Source organism: Phalacrocorax carbo, chromosome 1 (genome assembly GCF_963921805.1).
Source record: "Phalacrocorax carbo chromosome 1, bPhaCar2.1, whole genome shotgun sequence".
Classification (NCBI taxonomy): Eukaryota; Metazoa; Chordata; class Aves; order Suliformes; family Phalacrocoracidae; genus Phalacrocorax; species Phalacrocorax carbo.
This window is the reverse complement of record NC_087513.1, coordinates 85,244,843-85,259,718: the sequence shown is the minus strand read 5'-3', so window position 1 is coordinate 85,259,718 and position 14,876 is coordinate 85,244,843. Positions and strand designations below refer to the sequence as shown.

General features: G+C 41.1%; 1 protein-coding gene across 7 annotated transcripts in view; it reads right to left on the bottom strand.

Annotated features, from left to right (window-relative positions):
* LOC104051584 (ephrin type-B receptor 5) overlaps positions 1 to 14,500 on the bottom strand; it is a 75,435-nt gene extending 60,935 nt beyond the window's left edge. For 5 of the 7 annotated variants that reach the window (XM_064463698.1, XM_064463664.1, XM_064463691.1 and 2 more), the window contains exons 1-2: positions 13,771 to 14,209; positions 7,627 to 7,704 (exon numbers count right to left, since the gene is read on the bottom strand). The gene's annotated coding sequence lies outside the window, so the exon portion shown is untranslated. Of the gene's footprint in view, positions 1 to 7,626; positions 7,705 to 13,770; positions 14,210 to 14,264 lie in introns of those variants that run through there. The other 2 variants (XM_064463672.1, XM_064463682.1) reach the window with 2 other exon arrangements.
* Between the last annotated feature and the right edge of the window lie 376 nt (positions 14,501 to 14,876).

Here is a 14,876-nt window from a genome sequence, read left to right as displayed (position 1 = left end):
AGTTCTTCAGGAAGCTTGCCAAGGTGAGTTTTGAACATCTCCAAGGATGGAGATTCCTCAGATGCTTTGGGCATCTGTTCCAGTGCTGAATCACTACTGGGATTTTTTTTTCTTCCTTATATATATCCAGAATCTCCCATGCTCTCTTGTTGTATATCTCAACAGGAGAGAGTCAGTTCTTGCCCAGCATCTCAAAACTTCTTCTACAGAAGACTGCAAACACAAGCTATTTCAGCTGGAAAGCCTTGAGTGTGAAAAAAAGCATGCCTGGCTTAGCTGGCACAATTTAAGCCTGTTTCTTCTTACCAGACAGAAACAGTGCTGTAATTTCTCACTTTTTCTGAATTCAGTCTTGAAGTGGGAACACTTTAGTACAATCTGCAGGCAAATGATGCTCAGTGCTACAGGATAGTGATAGTGCTCCCATACGTGCTAGGACAATTGACACTTATACAGGCCTGTGCTTTTGAAATTTCTGTCACAACGGGGACTGCTGTGTGCCCATCCTGTACCTAAACTGTGCCAAACATGAAATAATAAATGCAGCCAGTGTCTCTGCATCAGTTTCCTTATGCAAATAAAGGATTCCCTCAAAGTTCAAGCATTGTCAATGACAAAACCTGAAGAGCCACAGGGCACTAATGTTACTAAACAAGCCAGCATTGATTCAAAATTCTCTTCTATCAGTGCATGTGTTTTTATCAGAAGGCAAGCAGATTTGCTCCTAGGTTTGTGTAGTCACTTATTTTAGAGTACTCCAATGGTATATATCTTGAGTCTTGATGGAGGTGGTCACACACATGACAAACCTAAGAGGTATCTCCTTAGAATGGACTGCTTTTTTTCTTCTGGCACTCAGAGACTGATCAAGAACAATGACAGCTAGATAAACTGTATTAACTCTCCACTGGCCACAGGTTCTGCTGGACCTAAGTTTTAAAGAAAATCCCTTGCTTTCTAAACCTTTTGATTAGACCCATAAATCTTTAGACAGACCTTTGCTCAAGCATGTTCTAGCTTAGTATGCAGACAATATGTAGCCACAGATCAGAAAGTAATGCACATTGACCCTGTTCCCCTCTGACAAATATCAATTGCAGAACCTGGTATCAAATAGCAGTTAAGCATTCATCTCAACCATGCGTCTGTCTGAGTTCTGCAGGAGTAATTTAGGCATGCCTTTAGAATTAAGAAAAAAACTAGGATTGTTCAGGCACTGCACAAGCCTCCTGGAGAAATGAGGGCCTGACAGGTTCTTCCTCTCCATGAATGGAATATAGATGCTTCTTTGAGTCCTGTGAAATTAGAGCAAACCAGAGGCAGCAGGAAGAACTGCTAGTCCCATAGCCCCCAATTCCTACATGAGATCTAACATCAGTTGCCATATTCTATTCCCTAAAAGCTGACAGAAGCTTGATCCACTGCAGAGAGGATGCTCCATACTGCACTACTCTAATATTGGTCCAAGTATCTCATTCCCAGGATGCATAGAGGCAAATGGAAACAATGGGGCTTCAACCCAATATAAAAGCTGTCAGTTCTTAATCAAGAGTTCTTGACAGCCTTCCTTATTGGAAGAACACCTGAGTTTTTGAATGTGCGGTCAAGAGAATAACAATTCTTCATGCTTTAGTGCAAGCTACATTTCAAAACACAATAAAGAACACTGAAGCAGACCAATGTCCATCTAATCCAAGTTTTCTCTGTGTCTCTAGTGCCAGGAAGAGGTGCTATTTGGAGACAGCATCCACAAATACAAGACTTGGGATGCTAAAGAGCGTACCCCCATCCATTCTCTTTAGTATCTCTTTATGAATTTTTCTAATCCCTGTTTTGAACTTGCAACAGATTTGAAAAGATATCTATCCCTGTGCAGCAAAGTACTTTCATGTATTTTAAATTGTTCTAGTAATAGAAGCTGAAATTGTAACAATGCCAGATTTTTACTCTTTCTATTCTTCTAAACTGTCTCAAGAACTTTTCTAAATCATCTTGTTTCCTCCCACTGGAGAAACATTTCTTCCTTCTTCATTGTTAACTGACTCCTCTAAGCCTATTTCACAGTAGAAATCATTATAATGGTATAGCTTCCCTCTGCTACACTTGATTCAACAGATTTCCCTCATATTCATCATACTTCTTCCTCACACAAAGCATGTAGATGCAAAATAAATGCGCCTCAAAATTCTTCAGGGCAGAGAAAATGCTGTACCTTTGCAGGCAGTCTTCCCTCTTGCACGTTTTGCACTATGACTTATAACAGCTTAATATTTTCTCTCAGTGAGACGTGTTAAGGAGATAAATGAGCACAACATCTGGGAGAGCCAATAAACTACTGTTCCAATTAATTTGTGCTGCACACTGATCCATCAAATTTAGGCAGGGTACAAAAAGTGGAATTAATACTTCTTCTTATTCATGATAAATAGGGAGCCATGATAGTGTTATAAATCGAGCAAGAGGCCTTCCCCCCCTCTCTCCCACCATTTCTCTCCTACGATAATTGCTCTTTTGCCACTGACATGCCCTTTCAGCTATGGTCACGCATCTCACTGCAATAAATCTCACAATGCTGTCACAAAAAGCTGTCGCTTGTGCAACACTGAGTATGACATAATACTGCCTACCTTCTTTCTAGACAATAATTACAATAACTGCTATTCACAGAAATCTTTCAGGAAGTGAATGGGGGAGAGCAACATATAATTTATGGCTCAAGTTTTTAATATTGTGAAATTAATACGTTTTTCTTCAAAAAAATTAACACTGGGGCACATATAGCAGCATAGAGACATGTTTAGTTAAATATATACATCATTTCAATAGTTACTGTACATACTTTTATCCTCTGTTACTATCTGAGATTATTTTGAATTACTCCAAAATACTTTAAATAAATCTGAGAGGAGAGTGGAATTTGTAACAAAGCCCTGTGGATTTTCTGTAGTCTGTTCAGTTTATTAATTTAATTTTCAGAGAAAGGGTCTAGGTGCTAATGCAAAACTAAGCTTAAAGAAATTCTTCCTCAACAACATACTTCATGAAAGATTTCCTCTAGCTGGCTTTGTCATTTGCTTCTTACAGATGATCTAAATGGGGTTGTGGCCATGTCTTCTGGAATTCTTTAAGTTTACAATGACAATCCAAAGGATGATTTTGAATGCTATCCAAACAAAGGGATTTATTTCCTTGTTTACCATGGAAACACCAGGAGTCCTGAAGCTGATCTTCCACGCTCTATTCATACGCTTCCTAATGGGATCCAAGTTAAGAACTTCCATAGCCCTTAAAGGGAAGAGATGCTTATTTTCATGAATTTTTATTAAGCCCTTGAGGCTTGAATAGAGTGCCCAAATTAAAAGCATAATCACCCAAATAACCTCTACAGTCAGTAGATTGAGCTCAGTTATCTTCATTAGGTACCTAACATCTTCACTGATTAAAAAGGGAGCTATGGACAGCTAAACAGCCCCCTCCAGATGACTCTTTAGGTGCAACCTAAAGGTATCTGGGGAGATTCTGAGCCTCTGCCCTGTCTTCCAACCCATACAGGTGGCCATGTTAGCATTTCTTTAGATAACCGCAGTGCTTTCCTTTAAACCTCTGTTCTCTGCCATGACACATATACTTGGCTTTGCTTGTGACCCTAGTTTATCTTCCTAGCCAAAATTCAGTCATTGCTGCCCTGTGTTTCCACAGACTCTCTCAATGCTTCCTCATTATGTTTCTGCTATGCCTAAGAAGATGGACACTGATGTCTTGAAATTAATGCAATTAAATTTTTCTTTAAATTAGAGAGACAGATTCTTTCTTCCACTTGCTTATTAGGTACTTGAATTACATGCATATTAAGTACAACAAAGCTCCTGAATAAAATCTCTCTCCACCTCTCAATATTTGACTTAGTTGACAATTTTTATAGTGATTTGTGTACTTTTCAAAGAAACATTGGTAATTATACTCAGGTTTCTAACACTAACACCCGGAAGCAAAAACTCAGCTCTAAAATATTAGTAACCTTATAGAAAGAAAAAATGTTAAGAAATGTATTGTTCTATACGTTATCCATCACTTGCCTGATAGAAACTCTCCTAAAAAATAATAGGAATTGGAGTGATATATAAATTACTCCCTTTGAATTTTCATACAGTAAATAAAAGAGACTGCAGAAGAAAGAGGAAGAAAAAGAATCAGCAGCTGTCTATAATATTTATCTCCTTTTATGGAAAGAGAACACAACAGCTGTACCTATTGGGTATGGTTTCACTGTGCTCTTATCAATTTTACTCTAATTTCTCAGGAAACTTCTCTCACTACAACTGTGCACAGATCCTTGCAATGCACTTTTATCTATGTGGAAATATACATTACGTTTTCAACTTCAGGTGTGATCTACCTTTAAAAAGTATACTTTTATCTGTACAAAAGGAGGACATAAGGCTTCAGAGAGGAAAAAAAATAGGTACTTTACAAGCTCTAGGGCACAGCAGCAAACCTTTCTCGAGCACTGTGTAAAAGGCTGTATTTCTAAAATACTAAGTACAGAATTTTATGTTTAGGAGATTCCACTTAAGTATCCCTAAATTGGCCACTTTCTTAACTTTCAGGTGAAAAAATTCTGTGGTAGTAAAAGTCGTTTGAAAACTGATGTTTCCTCCTCCAGTACAACTGGCTATAGCTAAGTTTAAGTAAACACTTCAAACTTCACAGTAATTTTATGATAGAATAAGTTTGAAAACAACGAGGAAAAAGATGCATACTATTTTGGCATTAAAAAAGGGAAAAGAAATAAAACTTTTTCACAAACAGTATTTAAACAAAGGACGTGGGACACAAAGAGTATCTCCCTCAAATCACGTTCTTGTCTACTCAGCAATGCTGATCTTGCTTCTTTTTCATCTGAAATAAAAGTTTTATTATATATCAAGTTCTTATTGCTGATAGATGGGAAATGATAAAGAGGCCAAGCACAGTGTTAGCAACAGCTGGACTAGCAATGCCATTAATCAGACAAATAACCTTGACATTTGCTGACCAAGTCTGTGAGAGCATCTGCAAACCTGCACGGACAAACCAATCACAGAACTGCAAAAGGGCCTTTAAGGCACTCTTAAGACACTATAAAAGAAATCAAGGGCCTGAAGGGTTGGGGGGGGTGGAAGTGAGTGTGTCTCATAGAAGTAAGATATGGATAAGCCTAAGAAAATGGATATTTTATACTAAAGCTGTTTCCCATTTCAAATGAAGAATGTAGCCTTACATGGCATGTCTAGAAATACATGTATGGATATCTATGCACAAACACTCAAAAGATATAGTGGAGGGCAAACCCCAAACTTTTCTTAAAATGTTCTTTGTGGACAAAAGTTTGCAAAGCCCTTTAGTAAAGATCAAGATTTTCTTCAGCTGCAGTGAAGAATGCTAATTTTTTTGTAAAAATATACTTACTGTCTTCATCTCTGATTTTGCTTTTGCTTTATGAGGGTTTTACAGTAAGGAATATTTAGCATAAGCAGAAAATGCATGCTATTCATATTCACAGCACCCAAACCTATGCTGTCCATTAGGAGACAGTGGCAGCACTGACAGTTAAAAGATAATGCTCCTCTTCTATGGGAATTCCCTGCATTTCGAAATTGCCTTTCATTCCATGAGAAAAACTAACATCTCGGAACAGACTACAGACAGAACTAATAATATTAAAACATCTTCATTTAAGTGCTCCTTTTTTTATTAACCTCCTTTCTGGCTTCAAGAAGGCAACTTGGGTTTTCAGAGAATGCGCTTCATTATTTAAGCTTTAATTATAACTACTTTTTTCCATTTTAATCAGTTTCACAGCCTTGGGCTGTCATAGAGTTTCGTTCTCAAATTGCTGGCTGCATGCATTTGCAGATAGAGGCTACTTTTATTTTTAAAATTAATTATTAGCATTATTTATAATATCTGGTTTTATTCCTGTTAAGAGAAGCAAGGAAATAAAGCTTCTTTGTAAAACAAGGCAGAAAAGCACTGAAGCATAATCACATTACTGACTTGTTAATTGCCTTGATCTTGCTGCCCAAGCCTCCTTCCCCAGCCCCACTCCATGCAGCTGATTACCAACTAGCTTCCATCCAATTATACCCACCACATCTACTGCAAATATCAGATTTTGGAATCATAATGTTGCCCTAACAGAGTCCTGTAACATAACATATTCCCTGAATGGAAGTGGGAATAAGAAGTTATCTTCAGTCAAGTTGATTCCCTTAAATTTTGCTGACTGCACCAACAGGCTATACAATACACAAGCTTTAGATCCAGCATGTAAATTAGTGTGTTTGATGTGGAAATACATGCACAAAACTAGGAAGCTATGAGGGAGAGAGAAAATGGCTCAGAGAAGAGTTCTACCACACAGTTTTCATCCTTACATGACCACTATTTGCCTAGATGGGAATTCTGTCTGTTCCACCATTAGTTTGAACATCACATTCTCATTGGGCACTAAAACACTACAAAATAATCCTGCACTGCACTGATCATACTCCACAGAACTGCACACCAACACTAACTACAGTCTGTCTATAACCATTTTTGCAGGAGGTGTTACTGCACTTGGTAGCAATCTCTCACAGCACAGTAAGAACACAGAGACAGGAACTATGAGACCTATAATTTATTCTGGGAAAACTTTAAGAAAATAGATGATATCTCCAGTTTTGCCTCTTAAGTTCCAGTCTCCAAATCCATAATCTTCATTCAGAATCAGCCTCCTTCCTTCACAGTACCTTGGTCTCATTGTCAAAATGACAGGACAGAGCAACAAGAACAGAGAATATAAGGGTCCTATTCAACTTCAGAAACAGCTGACATGGTCTTTAATGCTAATTGTCTTTTACCTTTTGTCAGTGATATATAAATATTTATTTAGGACAACATTAATAATTCATGCTGGTTCAAGGTTTAGACCAGGTTCTCACTTGGATTTTGGGAATCAGGCTGCCCAAAATTGGCTCGTCTAGGAGACATTTGAGGGAGCAATGAGGCAGAAATGGCAACTTGAAGAAGAGATGTGAGATCAAGGCTGCAAAGAAGAGAGATTACCTGAAAGGGAATGACTGGGTGGGACAATTAGCTGAGTTCAGTGCAGCATCATAGAGAGCTATGTGTAGTGAAAGCCAGTTAGAGCCCCACCAAAAATTTGAATTTGCCACTGGCAGAGCCTGCAGAGCAGCCAATTCCATTCTGAGGTCCTTCCCTCCTCCTCCTCCATCCTGCATTTCCAGTTTGCTATTTCCACCCTCAGGAAGTAGGAACATTATGTGCCACTAATACTTCGGCAGTAGAGAAGTCTTAAGATGAAAAAGGAAGGCCAAGCAGGTTACAGGAGAAAGATATTTCAGGCTCACAGCATCTCTTTCTAATGCATGTTTGCATTATTTTTTGTGGCAGAGATTAATGCAATAACATATATATCTCAGAGCTCACCCCGCCTCCTCTGTGTCTCAAAGGCTTATTTACATTTATTTCAGCGTAGATCCTGGGGCACATTGCTCTTGTTACTGCTACGTCCAACTTCAAAACCAAAGGATTACACGTAAAATGGAGCAAGTACAACACACCCTTTCCTTGGATACCAACCTGTCTTCGTTCTAACACAGCAGATCCAAGGTGCATTTTCTGTCAGGAAGGCAGTCGCTCCCCCAGCTGCAGATGAGACTGTAATAATAGAAATGAAAAGAGGGGGATGGGCATCTTTATTTAGACAACATCTGGCCTACAGTTCCCAGTCAACTGCAGAAGTTTTGTCTATATATTCCTTTAAGCTTTCCTAGTTATGTTATTACATTACATAAGCAATGGGGCTTCTATGACTTCCTACAAACTACTTAGACCCTTGCTGGTAAAAAACATGCCTTAATACTGAACCTGAAATCATCTACTTTCAGCAGTCTGAGCCAGCCCTTTTACCTTAGCCACACTGTCTAGGATCCTGTCAACAGTCTTCCTGGTACTATATACACTCCAGAGCAATGCTTTTTCAGTCATCATTAAGCTAGTTCTTTTTAATAGCATGTAAAAAATTCTGTAAAGTCTCCTAATCAATTCTGTTGCTCTTCACCAAGCTCCCAGACCACCAGTGCCATGGCAGAGAAGTTCACACAGTCATATACAAATGGCCCATGTGCATTTGCATTAGAGCCATGAAGTCAGGGGCTGTCCAATTTCAACACCACAGGTTCAAGAGGCACAAGAGAAAATACAGTAGAAAACACTGGGCTGATCTGCTATGATCTGGGGGAAAAGAAAGCAGAGCCTTTTTGAAAAGAATAATCTAAAAATAATTTTCAAAGACTTTTCTGAGGTTTTAAGGCAAGTTCTCCCTTCCCACTCTGACTTCTATCCACACAACTTTTTGTAACACAGACACAGTAGACTGGTACAGACTATCAGTCAAGAGAAGCAAGACAGGCACAACGATTTAATGAACCTATTCTGATCCTTTCAATTAAAGAGTTGTCCAGTAGGTGTTATTTACCACAGAGAGTAAAACTTGCTTTAGCTTAATTCTTTTAAAGTACTGAACATTTTTACTTTTACTCTGTTTCCAAAGACTGATTTTTTTTCTTTACACCTTGTCAACATACACACTCTTTTGGAGCAATTCATTAGACAGAATCAAAATAATCTATTTAGGAAACAACTTTTAAAGCCATTCTATTAGTGATCTGGTCACTAATTTGATTTCCTTAGCTGCAGGAACATGCAGCTCTGAGACCATCCAGAGCCACTTCTAATTCAAGACAGGTAAAATTATCCATGAGAAACATGCAATTCTTCCAGTCAGTGTTGGGAGGGCTTTGACTGAAACAAGGAGCACAAGTCATGCATCATTTGCATTACATTACTTCACAAAATGTCCTTCTGGTGCTTAGCCTGGAGCCCTGAGCAAAAAGGTGCTACAGTGAGCCTCTATCTTCCTTCTAGATTTTAACATTTATACTCAGATCAGTGCAATCTGTTCTCAAATCATGTTGTCTTGCACCTTTACCGATTTCTACCATGCTTAGATACTGGAGAAGGCCACTGAGATAATACTCTGCACTAATAATTAAATGAACTTTCCTCAACAGAACTATTCCATTCCTGATACCATATGATGGCAGTGATAACTGCTGATTTGGTGTCCCCTTTATGAACAACACACACATCAAATGGGATTAGCAAACTCACTGAAAAGTGAAAATGCCAGTACATATTTGCATTCCTATTGCTGTTGGCACCAGCTCAAAGCCTGCTGACTTTAGCAAGGGAAGGAACCATCAGGGAGACAACTGCAGGCAAGCATCCCAGTCCAGCTGTGCTTCCAGCAGCTTCTTCCTGGCTCAAAATGAATGTGAATGAAACTTACTACTTAGAAATTCAAACGGTTTATAAACAATCCAATTTGAATTTCCAAATCGAAATTATTCAAAACCTGCCTAGAAATCTCTGCAACAATATCCCTCTTGTGACATCCCACCCTCTTCTTAAAGAACAGTTAGGAAGATAAGAGATTTCTGCTGAGGAACCCTGCTCCAATTTGTACACATCCTCAGGATCTGAAAGAACCTGTGGTAAGCCTGATGTTAAAGGCCTCCACACAGGCATCTGTATCCTACACACTGCCTCTGAAGTGGTCAGCTCTGCCAAATAGATTCGTATCATGTGAGTGTTTTACAGTAAGTGGGAGAGAGATTAGGTCATTTAGGGAGCTTTGAAAGCTTTACAGTAACTTAGAGGAACATCAGTATGCTAAAACAGAAATAAGTTACAAGGAGTCAGTAGTCCTCAGTCTCTAGCTTCTAGGTTTTAATTACATGATTTAGACACATCGGATATTTTCCAGACATGGCACAGAGGAAAAAAAAAACACTTGGAAACTGCAGAATCAGCATAAGAATCGTTTACTTGGCAAGCTTGGGAAGAAAAAAAAAAAAACAACAAACCTGTCTGAAAATGAAGTCATGTATGTTTCAATATGCAGGTCTGGGCTGGTAAGAATTTCCATCCTAAGGTGAGCCAAGACCTTAAGGATCCAGCCTTTATTTGTAAGGCTGTAGTTTGCAGGCTGGATAGGCTTTGTTCTCATAGTGTACAGCACCTTCTCTACTCCCAGGATAGCACATTTTTTCTCCTCTTTAACGGTTGTTGTGTGCATGTATGCATGCATATGGGCGGGTGTGTGTGTATGTAAAACATTTGAACAAAAATTTCATTGACAAGCAAGCCCTGAGTAGCAGAATACACAGGGGCCTCTGAAGGCATGGAAACTTGAAACTAGTGACTAGAAGAGCTTGACTTCCAAAGTTGCTGCTTTTCTCAGAAGTAGTCTCAAGAATGATCTTTAAGTAGCACTTCAGCAACACGAGCATCAGCCTGCTCCACGGCAACATTTAAGAGACAACATAGCGCCTTCCGTATACAGCATTGTTCCAGTACCTCCATAAAGTACGCACTTTTAAATTTTTTTTTAAACACCACATATATTAATAGCACACTTGAAATACTACTCCTGGTGGGAGAGGAATATTTCTTGAAAGTACAACACATGCTTCTGAGTAGAAAATATTAGTGTAGCTCTTCTCTTTTTTACATTTAAAACTCCTTGTATAAATCAAACGCAAGAGTGACAACACAAAATGGCATTTTCTTACTGAGCAGATTTGCTGCTCACACGTCAGAGTAATGTGATTGACATGAGTAATTAAGGAGTTTTTATCCTTTTTGGGGTCTGTTTACATAGCACAGTTGGCACCACTTGAGACAGAGAGCTAGCTTGCTGCTGTACAACATCCCAAAAATTTACAAAATCCACATAAATTATACTTGTGAACACCCCCTGAAGTCTATGACACTGCATGGTTGCCAAAGAGAGCAAATATAGAGAGAAGAGGGATGTCCAGCCCAAGACTTAACAGGTAGAAGCTAAATTATATGGTTGCAAAGAGTTGGAAAACTGATGGATTTGTGGAGTCAGTAGCTGGAAGAAGTATGTTGAATGTATTTCTGTAAGATGATATAAAACTTCCTAACAAAATACAAATTTTTTTGTTTTTTTAAACAGTAAAATATAATAGTGATATAATATTAAAAGAGGTTTAAGAAAAAATATGAGAAAATAATGACAAAATTATAGGAGGCTCATCAGTTTCCTCCTAAAGCTTTAATCAACTTTTCTCTTCACAGAAATCAGTCTTTTACCTTTTTTGAAAAAAATCATTATATGTTTATGTCCAAGAACAGCTGATCTGGAATATTCTTAACAAAGACTTTTTCACAACAGTGCTCTTTTTGGGTGACACTGCCATCCTGTTTTGGTGGCTAAACCACTTCATAAAGATCTAGCTTGACTATACATACGAGTTTCTACTTCTTCCATCTTCTACTGTTAGCGTGTGCAGTAAACACACAATATGGCCACAGAAATGAGAAATAAACCCTGTAACCTTAAATATGCTCTAAAAGTACTTAGATGCACTCACCTGTAGGGACTTTAGTAGAACCTTCTGCACAGGTGCTGCTGAGGGATAATATGGATAACGAGGAAAAGCAGGTTTTAGGGGGAACAGACCTATAGAGGGAAGCATTCCTGAAGAGGAAAAGCATGCATAAATCTCATAACAGTACAGGTATCCAAGGAAAAAGAATTGACCACAAAGCAACTCTATCTGAATGGAGGCACAAAAGTAAGGGGTGAGAAACTATACTGATCTCTTACATGATTCTCTGCATATAGCACATGCAGTATCAAAGGGGAGAAGGAGAAGCCATCTGTACCTGGTCACAAAAAAGAATGTACACAGTGAATTTGTATAGGAATAAAGAAGACAATTCTCATGGATCGAGGCATCAGCTCTCTTGTCAGACATCTGCTGACAGCCTATGGGAGCATGCTGGAGAATAAGCAGCTGTCTCCTTGGAGCCACCAGCTGCCTTTCCCCCAAAAATCATTTACACCATGTCATTGGTCGGCCTGCAAGTCAAATACAGACGGTGAAGACAGTAGCAGCCTTGGGCAAAAGAAAAGAAGAGATATCTCTCCCCCAACCCCCTCCAAAATCAGTTTCTATAAAACCCTAGCTGTTCTTGCCACAAATAAATAGCTTGGAAGAGAGGAGAACTTCAGAACAAAGCAAGAAACACCTTTCTGCAGGGTTTCAGTGATTAGAAAGGATACAGTCCTGCTTCACACAAGCTCCAATGCCCCAAAGTAATGGTATTGCCAAGTACCAAAACACATGGTCATACAAACAATTCCATGCACCTCAGTGTAAGTGCAATAAAGTCCGATAGGAGAGAACTCAAAAGACAAGAAAAAACATTCAGTGACTACAGGGGCACACATACATTTCAAGGAATTAAAAATTGCATGTGCCATTTGGCTAAGAGGACATACATGCAAAAGGCAGTAAAGGAACATAGATGTACATAGAAGCACATAGATGGGATAACATCAAAGAAAAAGGACGATTAGATTGTGGATTATCTCTTCCTTTCCTGCTCCCAAAGGAATCTCAGCATTGGAATTATTTCAAACTGGGAATGAAGAAAGACCCAAAAATAGTCACTAAATCTTGTATTAGTGGCTCGGGTCAGGTAGATCAGCTGTGACTAAACAAGAGGTGCACCCACATCCAGTTTCCATGTTTCTGATTAGAACCTACATAATAAAGAAGGTGGCAGCCTCCCTTGCTCATCCCAGATGAAGCTGCAGATCTATCTCTGTAACAGGTGTGTCTGGTAGCAGCTACTCTTCCCACTGTCTTCACTTTGTTGTTTCCATTTGCCCTCTCTCCTTCTTCATCAATCTGCACCACTTTATATCACTGCTAATGAAGGATGTCCCCTGGAAGATTTGCTTTCCCATCTTTACTCTTATATCTAGAACTTGTGGGGGAGGCAGGTGATATTCACTCTTCTCCTGAACCAAATTAATGTGGTAATAGCAAGAGAAACTTCAGAGTAAGTGAAATCATCTCAGTGGATCCATGAAAGGCAAATTTAAAATTACACATCACAACAGTCCCTCCCACAATCACGTATTTATTTAGCATGAGTAGTAGTAACTTGCATCATCTCCTTGAAAAATAGGTTAACATGGCTCTTCTCTGCCACAAGCACTCATACAGCCATGTGTCCCCCCACAAGAGCATTAAACAACGCTACCCACAGAGAAGGCCACAAAGTCTTCTTTGTATCCTTCCTCGAGGCTCAGGGACCTATACGAGCATATATTTACCCCGGCCTTCCTGCTTCAGAGACTTCCAAAAGCAGCATCTAACTACGGCTTCAATGAGCTAGAGAAAGAAAAACAACACGCATAGGAGCAGGCCAAACACACCATGCATGTTTGGAAGATATCTAGTTTTGATAGTAATTTCTGCGAGCAAAGAAACCATGACCCGATTTCATACAGCTTTTCTCTCCATGCGGCATCTGACAGGAGATGGGCGCTTAGGGGAGGGTCTTTCTGGGCACTCGGAGTCCCAGTAACAGCCTTTAAACAGCAGACAGCAGGAAAGGAGAAAAACCCCACAACCTCAGGAGTTTTAATGCCTTTCAGAAGTAGTACTCGTGTGTTCTGTGTCTCCCCGTCTCACACCCTCACCCCCCATTCCCCCTCCCCCCGCTCCGGATGGCAGAGACCCGAGGATAGCCTCAACCATGGCTCTCTTCCTCAGATCTCTTCGGCCAGGCTCACAATGCCCTTACCCGCCGGCCCCCGCTCGCCCGCCACAATACCTTTTTTAGGACTCCAGCAACAGCCCCTTCACTTCCCAGCATTACTCAAGCAGCTTTTCGCAGGAGCTCTTCCCGCTAGAGCCGTGCCGACCTGCTTCCCGGCACCAGAAAAGTTGGACAAAGACCATTTTCACGCTCTAAGTTACACCATCTCGATGGGCTGGCGCCGGGTCCCTTTCGCTCTCTGTGCCCACTGCCGCTTTGTCCCCCAGACCTGGGAACAGCCTTGGGCCGTCGATCGATCTCTTCAAGAAGTCGGATGCTTGGAAGCAGTCTCGATCCCTGCGCTCTTTCTCCAGGCCCTTCTCTGCGAACGTTTCCTCTCCTCTCCCCGCCCACGGTTCCTCTCCTACAGGAGTCTCTCTTCTACCCGCTTCCTAGGATGTGCCTTGTCCCTTTCTCTGGGCTCTTCTCTTTCGCCCGCTCTCTCCCTCCTCCCTCCTCTCCTTGCTCTGCCCCTCCTCCTCTCTCTAGCCCTCCCCCTCCCCCCCGACCTGATTTCCTTTACAGAGGGCTCAGCCTAGCGGAGCAAAACGCGACGGCAAATGGGAATGGGGGCGCTGCGAGATCCCACACTCTGAGGCGGCGGCAGCCACTCCTGTCACTTCCGTGGTGGTCACCATCCTCCCTCGCCTCCATCCACCCCCCCCCGCGCCGGCTCCCTTGGCCCCCGCCGCCGCGGACACGGACAGCTGTACCGGCTGCCGCAGCCGAGGGGCGGCGGGGCAGGCATGGTGCGGGGCGCGGAGCCACCTCCTCCCTCTCATAGCTGCTCCACTGGGCGGGCTACTGGGAGGCACCGGCTTCCGTCCTCGACTCAGGTCTTTGGTGTTCAGGCTCTCTCCCACTTCCCCTACCCAGCGTGTTCCAGAAGGGGATTTTCCGAGTGTATCTTCCCTCGCCACAGCATCAGAGCTGCGGGCCTGGCCTGTGTCTTTTCCGCCACTCTGTCTCGCTGCAGCCAGGCTTTCTGTGGGGATGCCCTAGTGTGACTGCAGCTGTGTGTGCCCCATGCCAGAAGGTACAGTGTGGCAGTACAGGAGTAACAGTACTCCCATAGTCAGTCTCTCTTGACGTTGCTGAAATCCATGCTGCTGTATGGCATC